Source organism: Lytechinus pictus, chromosome 5 (assembly GCF_037042905.1).
Source record: "Lytechinus pictus isolate F3 Inbred chromosome 5, Lp3.0, whole genome shotgun sequence".
Taxonomy (NCBI): Eukaryota; Metazoa; Echinodermata; class Echinoidea; order Temnopleuroida; family Toxopneustidae; genus Lytechinus; species Lytechinus pictus.
Genome location: NC_087249.1, coordinates 16,258,002 through 16,278,408, shown reverse-complemented (window position 1 = coordinate 16,278,408; position 20,407 = coordinate 16,258,002). Strand labels below are relative to the sequence as shown.

The window sequence follows — 20,407 nt, the reverse complement described above, 5'->3', positions numbered from 1 at the left end:
ATAGTAATAATAATTCTTGTAAATATTGTTTTTTATGATTTTTTTAATAAAAACAGAATTATAAAAATAATTTAGGTTTATAGAAAGTAAAAACTTCACTGAAGTATACTACTAAGCTATATGAGACTCCTAAAATGCTAGTCATGAATTAAATAGATGTGTTTTGTGGAGGATATCTTAACACGATATAGAATGTTGTTTTGTTGGCAAAAGGAATGGGAGAGGAAGTCAATATAAGGATAAAAATACCCCAACCCCCAAATACAAGTTATTCTGATAGCCCAACCACCCTCACATAGATGCAGCTCCACGCACATAATATCACCAACAGAATGATGTTTGTTCAAAAAATTTATTTTGTGACGTCACAGACAAGCAGCTTCTTCATTTGTGTAGCAATATAAATTCCCCAAATACCACTTCTTGTGTCGTGGATTTAGCAAATCATTTCATACCCCCTTCTTTAAGAAAAATATTTGTATTCATCATATTCCATTAAAAAATTGGAATTTATGAAACACTATCTGGGAAAGCTTCTCGCATATGGCGTCAGAAATTAAAAACTATAACTCTCATTCTTGGATGAATTTTCTTCAAAATTTTACCAATACCTTTCTCCAATATTTGTTTTGTCAACTTATCTTCAGGGTAAAATCCCCTCAATAATTAAAGAGATTCGACAAGCGCCACCTTGTTACGCTAGTAAGATAGTCGCTGCTGTTTATTCGACAGAACATGAATCGTTACATATTGTAAATTTAATAAAGCCCTGTAAAGGACAATAATAAATGAAGTCAAGCATCGAAATCATGCTAAACTGAGTCTTCTGAAATAAAAATTAAAACCATGTTCAAATGAGTCTTCAACATTTTTTTTGTCTTAAGAGGTGGAGGAGGGCTGTACATGTCATGCATGGTCTGTACCTTTCCTATTTATTCTTCAGTTCTTTTTAAAATTTGATTCTATCCCCTCTTTCCCTCTCCCTTCTTTTCTTGCCCCCCCTTGTTTGAAATGTGATGGGGGAAGGAAGCGTTGGGTGCACAGACCACTCAAACCACTTTTGGACCACTGTATCCATACCCAATTTTTCGAGATGATGTAAAAGTACCCGCTAAAAGCCCTGATAAATAACTCTTCCATTGGCTATTTTTTTTTAAATGTTTTAAATCATGTGAATAATCACCATTATCAGATGTTATTAATTTTAATAAAAATTGAGCTTTTTAACGCGCGATGAGATAAAAAAGGTTATCCGAATTCAATGGGATGATATAAAAAGATTGAAATTTCCCTTGAGATAAAAAAAAAACCCATGCACATGCACACGTTAGTGTTAATAAAATGCATAGAACGTTTTCATTTATGTCTTCTCTATTAAATCAACATCTTACAAACATCCGAAACAAAAAACGCCATTTCTCTACACTCCTACATTATACTTCCATCCCTCCCAACCAACCAAAACAAAATACACAATATACAATATATATTGAGGGATAGCTTGTGGGACGACTAGATAGCTTGTGGGACGACTAGGAGCCGACCGACCGTTTTTATTGTACATGATAAAACAAATATCGAACTTGCAGAACACCGTTCTTGATAGATATTAGGAATCTATAATGGCATAACATACATCGTGTATTGTAGAGTAACAGTGACAAATGAACCGACCTCTTATCCTATATTATGCGACAAGTCAGACCAGTTGAAAAAACCAGAGGTAAAACTCGATGAGCAAAAAACTCTGGAAAAACTGTGAGAGACTTTTGCAAAACCCCCCTTGTGGGACGACTAGAGTCGACCATTTTACTTGCCAAGTTGTCGTGAAACACAAACGAGAACATATACAAATAACATCAAATCATTGATACAAATGCTCATACATATTTATCCTCAAAAACAAATGATTGGTCAATCACATTCGCTCATCTTATACGAATGAATGTGTACGCCCAGGATGAAAAAACATAGATAAAACTCAATGAGCTAAAAAACTCTGAAAAACCCCAGGCCCAAACTAAAATGCATAAAGCAAATTTATATAACAATATGATAAATTTGTCTTGGTGCTGTCACAAGCTAGAATGATTTACACATACACTTTCCATTGCCACGCCCTATAGCGTGTTCATCTATGACACCTGTTATGCATACCATTGTGCCCATTCTTCCTTTCAATCAAGGCGCCGGACCACGGCGTAAGAATGAATACATTAAAACGATAAAACAACATTTGCCTGCTATACAAACGTACCGCAGGCAAATAATATTGATGCAAGATAAAAGAGCAGTGCAGATAAAATACCTTACTCAATGTCAGACCATGCAGGCATCGAACCCCGACATTCTATGGTGTAGTCAGGCGCCTAGACCACTCGACCACGGCACCTCACCGTAAATCTATGTTAATGATCCTCAGTGGCGTGATGAGCAAAAATAAATTGAGGGGATTAGTTCGATAAAGCGTATCACGTAAAATTCATAAAAAGTTGCGATCGAGGAAAGCGAGCAAGCTGAAAAATTAATACATTTTTATTACAAAAATAAAAGTTTGTGATATAGATCTTGACATAATTCAGATAACATCACATTTCACACTTCTCTCTTTTTTTTTGTTTTCTTTTTCGTGAAAGCCCCCCATGCTGTACGCCACTGATCATGTTTAGATATGTTTTTTTTTAGGAACACTGGCGTACTGATGGGGGGGGGGGGGCAATGATTTTTACGAGCAAGAAAAAGTGAGAAAAGAAAGAAAAGGAAATAATAAATGGGTGAAATATAATTTTTTTCTAAATAAAATAATGTCAAAGTCTATCACAAAGTTAGATTTTCTATTATATAGGGAAAAAAATGCTCGCTCGTTTCGCTCTCTCACAGCTGTTCATTATTATAGCTTATAAGCCACGTCTGCAGGGCCCTGGGAACGATTTTTGGCTGGGGGTGCTGAAGTAGGCCTTAATTCAGGGGCGGATCCAGCTTTCGCCAATAAGGGGGGGGGGGGCAAAAAAATCACCAATATCTTTCCCGATCGGCCACTTAAAGATGATATTTGTTTGTTTCTTCGTAACAGTTACTTCTTTGCTTTATTCTAATAAAACAATAATCTCATAAGCCATATTTAAATAGCGCGAGCTATTTTTTTTTGGAAATTGCAGGAATCTTGTCCTGAAAATCGGACATTCTGGGCAATGTTTGTGATCCTGAACAAAATCCGTATATAACTATTCGAAAAGGGACCTGCTGAGGACTGTCTGTAGTTAGCCATAAAGCGATACATATTCAATAATCAAATAAAGCGAGCGCGAAGCGCGAGCTCAAAATTTTTGACATTCCAACCTAACAAATGGAAATGCTAAGCATATTTTGTAATCATGGGCAGGTTAGGCAAATAAATAAACAATGCGAGCCCGAACCATGAGCGGAAAAAAGAAATTTAGACCTAAAAACGGGTCACTCTAGTCATGTTCTGTAAATCATGAAAAGAATGGGTAACTAGGTATCCTAAATCAATAATGTGAACGCGAAGGGCGAGCAGAAAATTTTAGTCTGAAACTGGATAATTTAAGCATGTTTTAAATGAAGAACAAGCTGTGTATCTCAATAAACATGCGTGCGTGTGTTTATCATGAAAATCAATAAAGTGATCGCGAGGCGCGAGCTGAAAATATTTGATATTCCCATCTGAAAAAGGGTAAATTTAAACACCAATTCAAGCACCGTGTAGGAAAATCGTGAAGTGGATATTATGGATCGCTCTTAATAAATGATGTGAGCGCGAAGTGCAAGCTGATATTTTTATTATTTTTATTTTGACCTAGGGCCTGGAAATTCTAAGAACATTTTGTCATCATATGAAAATGATGACTTTCTTCTATTCCTCTTCCTAAGCGAGAGATATTCCATCAGAAAAAAGGACAATTTAATTATTAGAAATTCATGAAGATATTAATATTAATCTAATAAGCCTAATGACAGCTCGAACTTTGTTGATATTACTTCCTGAAAACTTGATATTTTTAGCATTTTTGTAATTATGAAGATGCATGGGTTAATATATTTTTAACAAATTAATGAGAGCGCAAATCGCGATGTCATGAAAAGGGGATTTCAAGTAGTTTTTTTTAGAATTGCTTATTATTATAGCGGAAATTATTGAGGTATACATTACTCACCAATCAAAATACGAGCGCGCAGCGCTGGCTGATAGGTTTTGACAATCAAACCTGTAAATTAAGGGATATTTTGAGAACTTTATGGAATACACGAAGAGAATAGGTACCTGACAAATCAAATAACGCGAGCGCGCAGCGCGAGCTGAAATGTTGATACCGAGACAATAAAACATACATTTTACAGAGCACTTCTTCAAAATCAATTTATAAATCAAACAAAATAATTAGTGCTCGATGTCAGAGCTGAAATATGTTTTGTATATTGACTTCAAAACTTGATATTTTAAGCTCCATAACAGCCTATTAAAGGTCAAGTCCACCTCAGAAAAATATTGATTAGAATCAATAGAGAAAAATCAGACAAGCACAATGCTGAAAATTTCATCAAAATCGGATGTAAAATAAGAAAGTTATGACATTTCAAAGTTTCGCTTATTTTCACAAAGTAGTTATATGACCGAGTCAGTTACATCCAAATGAGAGAGTTGATGATGTCACTCACTCACTATTTCTTTTGTTTTTTATTGTTTGAATTATACAATATTTCAATTTTTACGAAATTGACAATTAGGACCTCCTAGCCTGAACCACAAAATGTTCAAATAATGGAATTCCACGTGTTTAGGGAGGAATGAAACTTCATTTCACATGACAATGACGAGAAAATCAAAATATTTCATATTTCATATAATAAAATACAAAAGAAATAGTGAGTGAGTGATGTCATCAGTTCCCTCATTTGCATACCAACCGAGATGTGCATATAACTGTTTTGTGAAATGAAGTGAAACTTTAAAATGTCATAACTTTCTTATTTTACATCCGATTTTGATGAAATTTTCAGTGTTATGCTTGTTGCATTTTTCTCTTTTTATTCAAATTAAGTTTTTGTTGGGGTGGACTTGTCCTTTAAGGAAGAATCTCACGTAGGCCTAGCTCACCTTATTTTCTCCTCTCTTTTCCCTTCTTTTTCTCTTTTTAAATGCCTTCCCCCTCTTTTTTTGCTCCGCCAATATGGAGTCCCGGGCCCCTTGGGCCCCCTGGATCCGCCTATGTAAATTTGACAAGCAAAACAAGGTTTCACTACAAAATGAAGGTCATTTTGGTGCCAAGAAATTTGATTAGTCAAAATGAGGGGTGTCAACACAAGATGTTGTCATTTTACATACGTTTTTCCGATGTGACACACCATGGACCTATAGGTCCATGGACACACCAACCAAAATTACAGGGGTGTTGCCTATGGAAAATAATACACGCAGTACCCCCTGGGAAAATCTTGGGGGTGCTTCAGCACCCCCCAGCACCCCTGCTTCCCAGGTCCATGCACTTCTGCCTCCTCAACATTTTTAGCTTTTACACCACTGTACCGGTCAGGAATGTCAACCCTTTCAGCCTTGCATCGTTAACATAACATACATGAAGGCTTTTCAAAAATTACGATGCACGATGAAAAAAAAAATCACTCAGCCATGTCAACTAAGAAATTACTTAGACTTTCGCTTCAGGCTTATTCCCAAAACTTATAAATAAAAATTGTGCCTGGTGTCTTTTGAATTGATATTATTAGTGATGCGAGAAAGGTTATTATCTTTCATATTTTATTCAGGGAATATCATCCTGAAAAATTGGATTACAATTTTTTATACGCACTGTGGATTCAATTATTTCAAAATTGTGTCTGAAACCAAAGTCTGCGCCTGATCTTCCGAGTGCACTTCAAGTGCAATGAATAAGCCAGTTCGTAGTTCCTTTCTGCGCATGATCAAAAGATTCTACGCATGATCAGAGGAAGGTCATTTGTACTAAAGTGACATGGTGGTTTAAAATCTAATGAGATAAGCACCAACTTTGATGTCTTGATTATTCATATATTCTTTTGAATTGTGGTTTTCATTTACATCCACAAAAAACAACAACGCGTCCACGAACGACTGGTTTTCACAGTTTGCAAAGTACATTGTGCAACATGCTATGATATGCATTCAAAGTAGGAATGCAACAAATACCTTCCTTAAGTGTTCATTGGTGTGCTATTCTAGTCACCTGGTCTATTCAATTTCTTCATCCTGCTATGTAAGGCAAGCTTACGTAATATTTTGCTTTGAAATCTGCCTATCATAATGAAAGAAATGAAAGGTCATTTGACCGAAAATTATCCATGAGTAACTACGAACTGGTCTATAGGCCTACACTGTAAGCACAAGCAAGATGGCCGTTTTAGCAGAAAATCTATCAACGTTGTTTGTGTAGAAAATATTCCACTAAAAACTGCATCTCATGATGTTTTTGACCCGAAGAAGCTGAATAAGGAAGCAAAGAGGTTAGTTGTTTCCTTGAACTTCGTATTTTTTTTAAATCTTATGACAAGGAACATCGTGTATTTCATATATGAAAATCATGAAATTTCGTGAAATATGTGGGGTTGTGTGTGTATGTGCTGTCTTTTCAATGAGGTTAATTCACATTAATCACGTAAGGGCACGTGAGTGCAACATGCAAATGAGATTCTACTATAACGTTATATCGCTTACCTGTTGATTTATATTGAATTATATATTACTTGCAAAGAAAAAGGATAAATATGCGTTGGTTGATTAAGACTCAAGGTGCTTCAAATAAACAATTGTTAGTTATGCCAAGAATCTATAAAACTTTGTGTTATTATTTAATACTTTAATGTTATCTGATTCTCGACATTATGCCATACGGAGCTACAATGTATTCTTCTCATTTAGATAAATAAATTTATGGAAATGTTTTACCTAAGAACTAAAAGAAAAGTTTGTTTAAAAAACGATTCACTTTATTCCTGGTAAGAGCAAATAAGCGTCAATAAACACATTCTCAAGTGAAAGCATTTCAGAAGTGATTACTATTATTTATATTTTGCCTTATTAATGGCCCACGAAACGGTTTTGAGAATGGGGGGGGGGGGGGGGGGGGGCTGACCATTGAAATATTGCAATTTAATTTTTTTTCTTTTTTTTTCTTTTGACAATTCAGTAATTGGGTCTTATTGCACTCTTGTTAACAGTTTACAAGGAACTATGGAATGAGGAAAATTGATTGAAGTAAAGATGGCAATCCCGTAAAAGCATTTGTTTCTGCTTTACATTTTAATCCGATCACAATACATCATGTACATCGGAACTTTGCAGAACTTTTTTTCAGGTAAGTTTATCGAAAAGTTTCATCTCACGTTTCGCGCTCATATTATTGTTTATGGAGATAGTATGACACTTATTAATACAACAGGGGCGCCCCTCAGTCCAGCACGCCGGGCCAGCACGTCCAGTTTGAGATCAATGGGGCGCCCCTACAAGTTATTTGACGCCACCCCAATGATAAAAACATGTCGCTCCCCAGTCCCATGCCTCATTTGCTTTTACTTTTGTCATCCCCTCTCTATCCTCCTCTCTTTATACCTTTTCTTTCTTCCCTCACTTCCTTTATCCTTTTTCATTTTCTTTCCTGATCTTTCTCTCTATCCTCTTCCCCTTTCATTTTTCCCCATTCCTTTTCTCTTCCTCCCTTTTTCCCTCCCTTCCTCTTCTCGCCTTTTCCATGCATCTCCCATTTTCCCCGTACCCACTTTCAACTTTGCCCCGCCTCCCCTACCCCGGGGGTATGGTCCCTAAAGCCCCCCATACGTGAACGGTAATGATTACAATAACATAATTCATATTCTGCAATTTCCAGTAATGTTTTACAAATATTTCTTTTACATAATGCATTACTTATTTTTTATTGTTACTGTTGACAATTCAATTCATGCATTTTGTCTGAATTGTCATTTTCTTTACAGATTTCATGGAAACGAAATAAATTGCGTTGAAATGATGGGAGTAAATGGATATGACGATCTAGTAAAGAACCTTATTTCTGCTTATTTTGGATGCGATCACAACCATGATAACTAAACAATAATTACATCAGGATGTCAACGATATTTTTCGAGTCTTTATCGATACTTTCGCCCCGTGTTCTGAAAATAATTTACTTCGGAAACAAATTTGTATGAAAGCCATGAATACCAGGTACGTTCATTATTGCATGGTATCACCTGATGACATTCTTTCTGATACATTCTTCGCTTAGCTACATTCCAGGCTTTGTTATGTAAATTGGCGACAACGTTGACCGCTGCAGACGACCGAACATAGTAACATCTTCATCACGATTCACGTGAGCGAGCGTTTTCCATCCTTTTCCCCGGGCCCGAGGCGGAGACTGGCAGATAACTTTGTACTTTGAACATTGTTAATCAAAACTGTTAAAATTCAACAGGAATAATTTGTGATGCAGGCGAAATTGTCATTGATCGGATGGTTTATTATAAACAATGGAACTGTTCAAACAGGGAATTTGGAATACTGAATCAGTTTGACAAGATTTTATCGACGAGAACTTTCAGCTGTTCATCGTCAGCGGGCAAGGATAGAGGCTCACGCCGGAGCTTGACCGCGCAGTACTGCCGTGTCACCGGGGAGACCAGTCCGAACCTCACGGGAGATTTGTTGATGGGTCTCCGCCGAACACCTTGATATTTCTCTCCAAGGCTCATCAATAAAAACTTGATATTTTATGTGTGAACTTTTGCGGGTGGAGAAATGATTTTGAGGCTACTCGACTGTATCTCAAATGGAAAATTATTTCGGGAACCGAATCATATTTGGATTATTGTGTATTTTGGATGGATGCAATTAAAAGGCAGAGTAATCACCGGCGAGAACAGATGCCAATGCCGAGACTGAACAAAACGTTCCTGTATGAGTGAGTCATTTTACCCGGAGAACAATACAGCAATATCACTTACCGATTTTAATGAAACTATGACATTTATAGAAAAGGGTTGTAAGATTGGATCTAATGCCAGGATTTGTAGTTTAAGTCAGATAGGCCAAATTGTTAGATGATAGGAGCCTGACTTAAATCTGGTCTTAGCTCTTCTCTGTAAGATTCAATGTGTCATATCAAGAAGATTGCTGCGTTGTGACCTTCGGGTAAAGTTTTTTCTAATATTTTAAAAAAGAATTTGATGTGCCGAAAGCTTTACAACTTTTTTTCCAAACAAAAGGTGGTAAAGCTTTTTCTATTTCGTATACGGTATTATTGTAATCGATCGTCGACGTCGGTTTGTAAAATACAGGGGCCACGGAAACGTGTACAAAAACGTAAACATGATAGTCTGATTGTGATTTGTGATCAGCCCCATTTCCGGTTCATTCCCCTCTGACTTTTATTTTAAAAGCAAACCTGAATTAATTTTTTTTTACTATACTGCGGTTACTGCACGACCAGTACGCACCTTTCGCCACCGTTCCGTGGCCCCTGAAATCAGAAATCAGAATATTACAACCGTGCGGTGGTTTTCTAATTTCGAAAATTCGGCAAATAGAATTAAATCGATTATAATTATGGATCGCTTAAACGCTTATTGTTTGCATCGGGCAATTTCGTATCTTTAAAACGGTGAGTTCATTGTAGACTTATTTTTCATTTAATTTATTGTAGAATTATTTTGGGTAAGTTTTTAATTTTTTAATGCATTTTTATATTCATTGTAAATTTATGTTTCTTTGCATATATTTAAATCATTAAAACTAAGTCCCAATGTCGGACCTACTCCGTATACAATTTTAAACAGAAGGAGTAGTAGTAGTAGTCGTCGTCGTAGTAGTGGTGGTAGGGAAAGAGAAAAGAACAAGAGGAAGAAGCAGAAGAAGAAGAAGAAGAAGCTAAATATGAATGAGTAGAAATTGAAGTAGTCTGATAGTAGTATAATAGAAGAGTATTAGTATGGAAAGACGGAAAAAGAAGAAGAGGAAGAAGCAAAAGAAGGAAAGTTAATAGTAGTCTGATAGTAGTAGTATCGTAGGGAAAGAAGAAAAGGGTAGAGGAAGAAGTAATGAAGAAGCAAAGAAGAAGTAGAAATTGTAATCTTACACAATGGTAGAAGGGAAAGAAGAAAAATGATATAGAGGAAGAAGCACAAAAGAAGCAAAAGAAGACGACAGTAGTCTGCTAGAAGTGTAGTAGTTGTATCAGTAGTCGTACATGTCGTATATTGTTGTTGTGGTATTAGTAGGGAAAGAAGAAAAAAATGAAATACAGGAACAAGCAAAAGAAGCAAGAAGTAAAAGAAGAAGACAATGTAATTAATAGTAATCTGATAAGTTGTAGTAGTAGTAGTAGTATTAATAGGGAAAGAAGAAAAAAAGAAGTAGAAGAAGAAGCAAAGGAAGAAGTAGAATTAATAGTAGTCTCATATAGTAGTAGTAGTAGTTGTTGTGTCATTACACTGTAAAAACGCTGTTTAAAATTTCATGCGCGTTGTTTAAGCTCGTCACTCTAACAACTTTTGTTTATTTTTTTAAACAGCTGCTTAAACCTTTTAAACAACTGTGTAAACTTTTTAACAACTTGTTTAAAAAGTTTAAACAATTACAAAAAAGATTAAACAACTTGTTGTTAGAGTGACAGGCTTGAACAGCGTGCTATTTTTTTTACTGTGTAGTAGGGCACGAAGAAAAGAGTACAGGAAGAAGCGAAAAGAAGAAGTAGAAATAGAAGTAGTCTGATAGTAGTAAAAGTTGTAGTAGTATTATTGATAGGAAAATAAAAAAAATGCAGGAAGAAGCAGGAAGCAAAAGAAGAAGAAGAAGAAGCAGGTTTATGAGTAATCGGATAGTAGTATATTAGTAGTTGTTGTAGTTGTTGTATAAGAAGGGGAAGAACAAAAATAAAAGAAGTACAGAAAGAAGCAAAAGAAGAAGTAGAAATAACAGTCTGATAGTAATAGTAGCATTATTATAGGTAGGAAAAGAAGTAAAAATTATGAGAAGGAAAAGAAGCAAGAGAAGATGTCGAAATAACAGTCTGATTGTAATAGTAGTAGGAAAAGGAAAAGGAGAAAAAAGAAGTACAGGAAGAAGGAAAAGAAGCACAACGAGATGTAGTAGATTTAATAGTAGTCTGATAGTAGTGTAGCAGAGTAGTTGCTGTATTAATAAGGAAAAAAAAAAAGAAGTACTGGAAGAAGCAAAAGAAGAGGTAGAAATGATGCTCTGATAGTCCTCGTTATAGTTGTAGTATTAGTAGGAAAGAAAAAGAGGAAGAAGCAAACGAAGAAGACAGTAGAATTAATAGTAGTTTAATAGTAGTAGTAGAATTAAATTATGGAATTATTGTGTATTATAAAAAAAATCAGACCAATTATTAGATCTACACTCTTTAGATCTAAACTATTTTAAACAGGTGGCCTGTTTATTGTTTGGGTAGCACATTAAAAGCGTGCGCATTTTGTGTACATGCTTCATGATTATGACTGACAAGTGTTGTAATGACATAGTCCTACACCAGATAATAAAGAAATAGTTGTAGGCACGTTTCTTACATAAAAAAATTATAGAGAAGTTAGTTCTAGACATAATTTAATAGAATTTTAGTTCTAGACTAGAAGTAAAAAATGAAAGATAAAAAAAACAACCTTTGTTGATAGTAGAATCAGACGTAGGAGCAGTAAAAAGAGAAGGAGGATTTAGTAGAAGTATTTGTCTGGAACTATCGTAAGAAGAAATAGAATTAATAATAGTCTAATAGTCGTAATAGTTGTAGCATTAGTAGGAAAGAAGGAAAACGAAGAAGCAAAAGAAGCAAAGGAAGCAAAAGAAGAAGAAATATAATTAATAGTAGTATGCTAGTAGTAGTAGTTGTACTTTTAGTATTGGTAGGAAAAGAAGAAGAAAATAAGGAAGTAAAATATGAAGCAAAAGAAGAAAAGCAAAAAGAGAAGTACATTTAATAGTAGTCCTAATAGTAGTCTGATAGTAGTAGTTGTTGTAGTAGTATTATAGGTAGGAAAAGAAGACAAAAGTACAGGAAGAAGGAAAAGAAGCAAAAGAACAAGAGAAGTAGAAATAGAAGTAGTCTGATAGTATAGTAGTAGTAGTATTAATAGTAGTAGGGAACGTAGAAAAAAATAAAGGAAGAAGCAAAAGAAGCACAAGAAGAAAAGAATAAGTAGTCTGATAGTAGTAGTAGTAGTAGAAGTAGTATTAGTAGGGAACGAAGAAAAAATAAAGGAAGAACAAACGAAGCAAAAGAAGAAAAGAAGAAGTAGTCTGATAGTAGTAGTAGTAGTAGTAGAAGTTTTAGTATTAGTAGGGAACGAAGAAAAAAGTACAGGAAGAAGCAAAAGAAGCACAAAAAGAAAAATAAGAAGTAGAAATAGAAGAAGTAGTCTGATAGTAGTAGTAGTAATATTAATAGTAGTAGGGAACGAATAAAAAAAAGTAAAGGAAGAAGCAAAAGAAGCAGAAGATGACAAAGAAAAAGTAGTCTGATAGTAGTAGTAGTTGTAGTAGTATTAGTAGGGAACGAAGAAAAAAGTAGAGGAAGAAGCAAAAGAAGCACAAGAAGAAATAGAAGAAGACTGATAGTAGTAGTAGTAGTAGTATTAGTAGGGAACGAAGAAAAAAGTACAGGAAGAAGCAAAAAAGCACAAGAAGAAATAGAAGAAATAGAAATAGAAGTAGTCTGATAGTACTAGTAGTAGTATTAGTAGGGAACGAAGAAAAAAGTACAGGAAGAAGCGAAAGAAGCACAAGAAGAAATAGAAGAAGTCTGATAGTAGTAGTTGTAGTAGTATTAGTAGGGAACGAAGAAAAAAGTACAGGAAGAAGCAAAAGAAGCACAAGAAGAAATAGAAGAAGTCTGATAGTAGTAGTTGTAGTAGTATTAGTAGGGAACGAAGAAAAAAGTACAGGAAGAAGCAAAAGAAGCAGAAGATGACAAAGAATAAGTAGTCTGATAGTAGTAGTAGTAGTTGTAGTAGTATTAGTAGGGAACGAAGAAAAAAAGTACAGGAAGAAGCAAAAGAAGCACAAGAAGAAATAGAAGAAGTCTGATAGTAGTAGTAGTAGTAGTATTAGTAGGGAACGAAGAAAAAAGTACAGGAAGAAGCAAAAGAAGCACAAGAAGAAATAGAAGAAATGGAAATAGAAGTAGTCTGATAGTACTAGTAGTAGTATTAGTAGGGAACGAAGAAAAAAGTACAGGAAGAAGCAAAAGAAGCACAAGAAGAAATAGAAGAAGTCTGATAGAAGTAGTAGTAGTAGTATTAGTAGGGAACGAAGAAAAAAGTACAGGAAGAAGCAAAAGAAGCACAAGAAGAAATAGAAGAAATGGAAATAGAAGTAGTCTGATAGTACTAGTAGTAGTATTAGTAGGGAACGAAGAAAAAAGTACAGGAAGTAGCAAAAGAAGCACAAGAAGAAATAGAAGAAGTCTGATAGTAGTTGTATTAGTATTAGTAGGGAACGAAGAAAAAAGTACAGGAAGAAGCAAAAGAAGCACAATAAGAAATAGAAGAAGTCTGATAGTAGTAGTAGTAGTAGTAGTAGTAGTAGTATTATTAGTAGGGAATGAAGAAAATAGTACAGGAAGAAGCAAAAGACGCACAAGAAGAAATAGAAGAAGTCTGATAGTAGTAGTAGTATTAGTAGGGAACGAAGAAAAAAGTACAGGAAGAAGCAAAAGAAGCAAAAGAAGCACAAGAAGAAATAGAAGAAATAGAAATAGAAGTAGTCTGATAGTACTAGTAGTAGTATTAGTAGGGAACGAAGAAAAAAGTACAGGAAGAAGCAAAAGAAGCACAATAAGAAATAGAAGAAGTGTGATAGTAGTAGTAGTAGTATTAGTATTAGTAGGGAAAGAAGAAAAAAGTACAGGAAGAAGCAAAAGAAGCACATAAAGAAAAAGAAGTAGAAATAGAAGTAGTCTGATAGTAGTAGTAGTAGTATTAGTAGGGAACGAAGAAAAAAGTACAGGAAGAAGCAAAAGAAGCACAAGAAGAAAAAGAAGAAGAAATAGAAGTAGTGTGATAGTAGTATTAGTATTGGTAGGGAACGAAGAAAAAAGTACAGGAAGAAGCAAAAGAAGCACAAGAAGAAATAGAAGAAATAGAAATAGAAGTAGTCTGATAGTAGTAGTAGTAGTAGTATTAGCAGGGAACGAAGAAAAAAGTACAGGAAGAAGCAAAAGAAGCACAATAAGAAATAGAAGAAGTCTGATAGTAGTAGTAGTAGTAGTAGTAGTATTATTAGTAGGGAATGAAGAAAATAGTACAGGAAGAAGCAAAAGACGCACAAGAAGAAATAGAAGAAGTCTGATAGTAGTTGTATTAGTATTAGTAGGGAACGAAGAAAAAAGTACAGGAAGAAGCAAAAGAAGCACAATAAGAAATAGAAGAAGTCTGATAGTAGTAGTAGTAGTAGTAGTAGTAGTAGTAGTAGTAGTAGTATTATTAGTAGGGAATGAAGAAAATAGTACAGGAAGAAGCAAAAGACGCACAAGAAGAAATAGAAGAAGTCTGATAGTAGTAGTAGTATTAGTAGGGAACGAAGAAAAAAGTACAGGAAGAAGCAAAAGAAGCAAAAGAAGCACAAGAAGAAATAGAAGAAATAGAAATAGAAGTAGTCTGATAGTACTAGTAGTAGTATTAGTAGGGAACGAAGAAAAAAGTACAGGAAGAAGCAAAAGAAGCACAAGAAGAAATAGAAGAAGTCTGATAGTAGTTGTAGTAGTATTAGTAGGGAACGAAGAAAAAAGTACAGGAACAAGCAAAAGAAGCACAATAAGAAATAGAAGAAGTCTGATAGTAGTAGTAGTATTAGTATTAGTAGGGAAAGAAGAAAAAAGTACAGGAAGAAGCAAAAGAAGCACATAAAGAAAAAGAAGTAGAAATAGAAGTAGTCTGATAGTAGTAGTAGTAGTATTAGTAGGGAACGAAGAAAAAAGTACAGGAAGAAGCAAAAGAAGCACAAGAAGAAAAAGAAGAAGAAATAGAAGTAGTCTGATAGTAGTATTAGTATTGGTAGGGAACGAAGAAAAAAGTACAGGAAGAAGCAAAAGAAGCACAAGAAGAAATAGAAGAAATAGAAATAGAAGTAGTCTGATAGTAGTAGTAGTAGTAGTATTAGCAGGGAACGAAGAAAAAAGTACAGGAAGAAGCAAAAGAAGCACATAAAGAAAAAGAAGTAGAAATAGAAGTAGTCTGATAGTAGTAGTAGTAGTATTAGTAGGGAACGAAGAAAAAAGTACAGGAAGAAGCAAAAGAAGCACAAGAAGAAAAAGAAGAAGAAATAGAAGTAGTCTGATAGTAGTAGTAGTAGTATTGGTAAAGAACGAAGAAAAAAGTACAGAAAGAAGCACAAGAAGAAAAATAAGAAATAGGCTGATAGTAGTAATAGTATTAATAGTAGTAGGGAACGAAGAAAAAAGTAAAGGAAGAAGCAAAAGAAGACAAAGAAGAAGTAGTCTGATAGTAGTAGTAATTGTATAATAGTAATCATGGTAATAGTAGGGACAGAAGGAAAAGTAAAGGAAGAAGCAAAAGAAGCAAAAGAAGAAATGAAGTAGTCTGATAGTAGTAGTTGTAATGGTATTAGTAGGGAACGAAGAAACAAGTACAGGAAGAAGCAAAAGAAGAAAAAGAAGAGGTAGAAATAGAAGTAGTCTGATAGTAGTAGTAGGAGTATTAAGGAACGAAGAAAAAGAAGAAGAAAAAGAAGAAGTAGTCTTGTATTTGTAATAGTAGTAGTTGTTGTAGTAGTATTAGTAGGGAACGAAGGATAAAGTAAAGGAAGAAGCAAAAGAAGCACAAGAAGAAAAAGAAGAAGTAGAAATAGAAGTAGTCTGATACTAGTAGTAGTAGTAGTATAAGTAGGGAAGAAAAGGTAAAGGACGAAGCAACAGAAGAAAAAGAAGAAGTATTCTTGTAGTAGTAATAGTAGTAGTTGTTGTAGTAGTATTAGTAGGGAACGAAGGAAAAAGTAAAGGAAGAAGCAAAAGAAGCACAAGAAGAAAAAGAAGAAGTAGAAATAGAAGTAGTCTGATATTCATAGTAGTAGGTGTAATGGTATTAGTAGGGAACGAAGAAACAAGTACAGGAAGAAGCAAAAGAAGCAAAAGAAGAAAAGAGGAAGTAGTCTGATAGTAGTAGTTGTAGTAGTATTAGTATGGAACGAAGGAAAAAGTACAGGGAGAATCAAAAGAAGCACAAGAAAAAAGAAGAAGTAGAAATAGAAGTAGTCTGATATTCGTAGTAGTAGTTGTAATGGTATTAGTAGGGAACGAAGAAACAAGTACTGGAAGAAGCAAAAGAATCACAAGAAGAAAAAGAAGTAGAAATAGAAGTAGTCTGATAGTAGTAGTAGTTGTAGTATTAGTAGGGAACGAGGAAAAAACTAAAGGAAGAAGCAAAGAAAAAGAAAAAGAAGAAGTCTGATAGTAGCAGGAGTAGCTGTAGTAGTAGTAGGGAACGAAGGAAATAAGTACAGGAAGAAGCAAAAGAAGAAAAAGAAGAAGTAGAAATAGAAGTAGTCTGATACTAGTAGTAGTAGTAGTAGTAGTAGTAGTAGTATAAGTAGGGAAGAAAAGGTAAAGGAAGAAGCAACAGAAGAAAAAGAAGAAGTAGTCTTGTAGTAGTAATAGTAGTAGTTGTTGTAGTAGTATTAGTAGGGAACGAAGAAAAAGTAAAGGAAGAAGCAAATGAAACACAAGAAGAAAAATAAGTAGTCTGATAGTAGTAGTAGTATTAGTAGGGAACGAAGAAAAAATGACAGGAAGAAGCAAAAGAAGAATAAGAAGAAGTAGTCTGATAGTAGTATTAGTAGGGAACGAAGAAAAAAGAACAGGAAGAAGCAAAAGAAGCACAAGAAGAAATAGAAGAAGTAGAAGCAGAAGTAGTCTGATAGTAGTAGTATTCGGGAACGAAGAAAAAAAGTACAGGAAGAAGCAAAAGAAGCACAAGAAGAAATTGAAGAAGTAGTCTGATAGTAGTAGTAGTAGTATTAATAGTAGTAGGGAACGAATAAAAAAGTAAAGGAAGAAGCAAAAGAAGCAGAAGATGACAAAGAAGAAGTAGTCTGATAGTAGTAGTAGTAGTAGTAGTTGTAGTAGTATTAGTAGGGAACGAAGAAAAAAGTACAGGAAGAAGCACAAGAAGAACTAGTAGTAGTATCAGATGGTATATGTAGAATGGAAGGACGTTTTAAATAGAAGTAGTTGGTTTTCATTATGGGAAATTATTAAAACTCAAACTCTTTTTTTTGTTCTGCGTTCATTAGATCTAAACACTTCGAAACAAGGGGGGGGGGGCTGTTATTGCGAGCGTTTAGGTACATTGTAGCACATGAAATGCGTGCGCAAAGTGATGTTTTACAATTACTGTAGATTGTCCTACACCTATTATTGTAATGAAGAAATAGTTGTAGGCAGTTTTCTTACACAAAACAAGAAAAGATTATGGAAAATATACATGTAGTTGTAGACATAATTGAAAAATAATCTTAGTTGTAGAAAGAAGGAGAACTCTGTTGATAGTAGAATGCGTTATATGGAATAGTTAATTAATAATACTCAAACTTAATTGTTAGATCTATACAAATTATTGACGGGCTTATAGTGTGAGCATCGAGGTAGCGCACATGAACTTAAGCATTATTTGCATTAATATACATTTTGTAAAGGTTCATAATTATGATTGACAGTGTTATAATAATACAAATAGAAAGCCGTAAGATAAAGAAACGGATGTAAAAAGTAAGAAATTGACGAACGAGAATAGGTAGAAGTAGTTTGATGGTAGTAGTAGAGAAGAAGAAGTTAAAGTAAAAGTAGTCTGATTAAGTATTTGTAATAGTAGTCGTAGTAGTAATAATAATAAAAATAGTAGTTGCAGAATCAGATGGTAGACGTAGCAGTAGAAGGAAATTTCAGTGGCAGTATTTGTACGGAAATTAATAAAATTTGATCCTTTAGTTAGGATTGTGGGACCTACTACTACCACCGTTCTAAACAGTTTAGTATAGTAGTAGAAAGGAAGAAGAAGAAAATGAAAGGAAAGAGGATGAGGAAAAATCTTAGTTATAGACATTACTTAAGAATGGTAGTTATAGACTTAATTTGATTCTCAAGGCAAATCGGAACAAAAGTATTCGTTTAACACGATATATTGTTTCTTTTACAGGTCTGAAATGCATACATCAACTATCAACCCAGCGTTTGAGTAGACGCAGTACACAGGCCGGGTACCCGAGACCAAGGAGCTATAAAAGATAGAGAACCATCCAACACATTCCCTTAAGCATCTTTGATGCTGCATGGATAAAGCCAGGTGCTTCATAGGATTTTTTTACTGCCGATTTTAGACAAAAGATTATTTCCTAACTACGGACTTATACTGACCAGTTTCAGGAGGAATATGCTAATTACTTCTCAATTCCCCTGGCACATTCTGGTCAGATAATTATGAAAAGACACATTGATAACTGTTACTGGGGAAAAACCAAAATAAACGTGACAATATTTCTTGAAATGTAATCCAAAATTACTCGACCATGTCGCCATGCCTCATGTGACCACAACTGTGATACATATCAGAAATTGATATATCCCCACAAACTAATCTTCATTTTTGTAATGTGAAAGAGTGTAGAAATCTATAAAATGATGATTTAATAACTGTCAAAGTCTGAGGGCTTTTCACATTTTGAAACCGTTAAGCAATATTTCGCCCAATTTCAGGAGAAAATAGTAAGGCTTTGAGATATATTTGTCATGAATTGTGTCCAATATCCATGTTTTGTAATCAAATAAAATTGGAAACATTCCCAATAAATCTATTTTCAACAGAATTAAATTTTTGTTCTTTCATGAAAACGGCGGCATCAGGATTAGTCGTGATTGCTGCCTTGTTTTCCTAATTTGAAATGAGATGGGCTGTGAGATTAAGTTTATTGCCAGGATTTGAAGGAAAATATAACACAAGTAGGGCCACAGTAGGAATAGGTGCCTGGCTGTAAACGTGGTCTTCGCACATCTCATTTTATTTATAAGTTTTCAAGATGATTGATGCATCGTTTACCTAAAAAAGTCCTCTAATTGACTCCGAAAAGCAGCAGAGAGATTGTAGCATTGTTTACATTCATACATGTAGATGAAAGCACAGCGATTACTCTCGGTGGAAAATGTGCGTTAAAAGAATTATTATAATGTGCAATATTTGACTCCGTCTATTCGTTTAGTCATGAAGCCGTTCGTTTACCCTTTCGGACAACCAAGAGCCTGTCCAAGTTTTTCGTTTGTAAGTTTGTTTCCTGCTTGTCGTTTGCTGGATATGAAAAAAAAAACCGTTTCGTCACCATGGTTAAAGACAGCATAATTGACATGGCCTCATTCGATTCGATTCATTTTTTTGCGGTAAGTTCATAATTTTGACAATTATCTCTAAGCTTATGATTTTTGTATGTTCTTTATTATGATTGATTTCTGCATTATATATTTTGTATAAGTTTTGTAATTGGGACGGGCATTGCTGTAACAATACTGATATAAATAGAATGTACACCGGTTTCTTACACAAAGTAAGAAAATGAGGAAAGAGAAGAAGAGAATGAGGAAGGAGAAGAATAAGAATAAGAAGATGAAAATAGGATGCATGAGAATCTAGTTCTAGACATAATTTAAGAATGATCTTATTTCTAGAAAAATATAAGAATAATCTTAGAAACTAGGCATTTTATTTTAATACATGGACTCTTTATTTCTTTTACAGGTACAATTGTACTTCCCAGCGCTTGTGAAAAGATATACAGGCCGAGGACCAAGATCATCCTCGTAAGTGTGGACCATTAACATGTGAAAAATAGAGCAAAAGCACTATTGATCTTGATGAAAGTATGAATTGAAATGAGATGGGCTGTAAGATTAAGTTTATTGCCAGGATTGGTAGGAAAATAAAACACATGTAAGGCCACAGTAGGAATAGGTGCCTGGCTGTAAACTTGGTCTTATAGTACATTTTATTTGATTTCAATATTCTCAGGAGAATTCCTGCTTTGTTTCGGATAATAGTTCTTCTAATTGGCTCCTTCGAAATGGAGCAGAGTTTATATACCCTTTTCACAATAATCACGATGATCAAACGAATTTTGTCAGGGACAATTTGCGTTTAAATAACCACTATTGGTTTTCGGTATTCGTCCGTCTAATCGTTCAGTTATGTAGTCGCACGTCTATCCATTTGGTCAATCAAGAGTCCGTCCAGTTTCTTGATAGGACTTTTGTTTCCTACTTGTCGTTTGCTATACATATAACATAAGTAAGAAAAAGAAAAGATCCCGTCATCGTTGGTAATACAGCATATTCGCATGGTGTCGTTCGAT

The 20,407-nt window shown here is 34.6% G+C and overlaps 1 long non-coding RNA gene across 1 annotated transcript; it reads left to right on the top strand.

Annotated features, from left to right (window-relative positions):
• The first annotated feature begins 6,377 nt into the window (after positions 1-6,377).
• Positions 6,378-18,864, top strand: LOC135154124 (uncharacterized). The gene is made up of 4 exons (XR_010293544.1): positions 6,378-6,498; positions 7,213-7,349; positions 7,984-8,951; positions 18,211-18,864. It is a non-coding gene; the product is annotated as an uncharacterized LOC135154124 (long non-coding RNA).
• Positions 18,865-20,407: the final 1,543 nt, after the last annotated feature.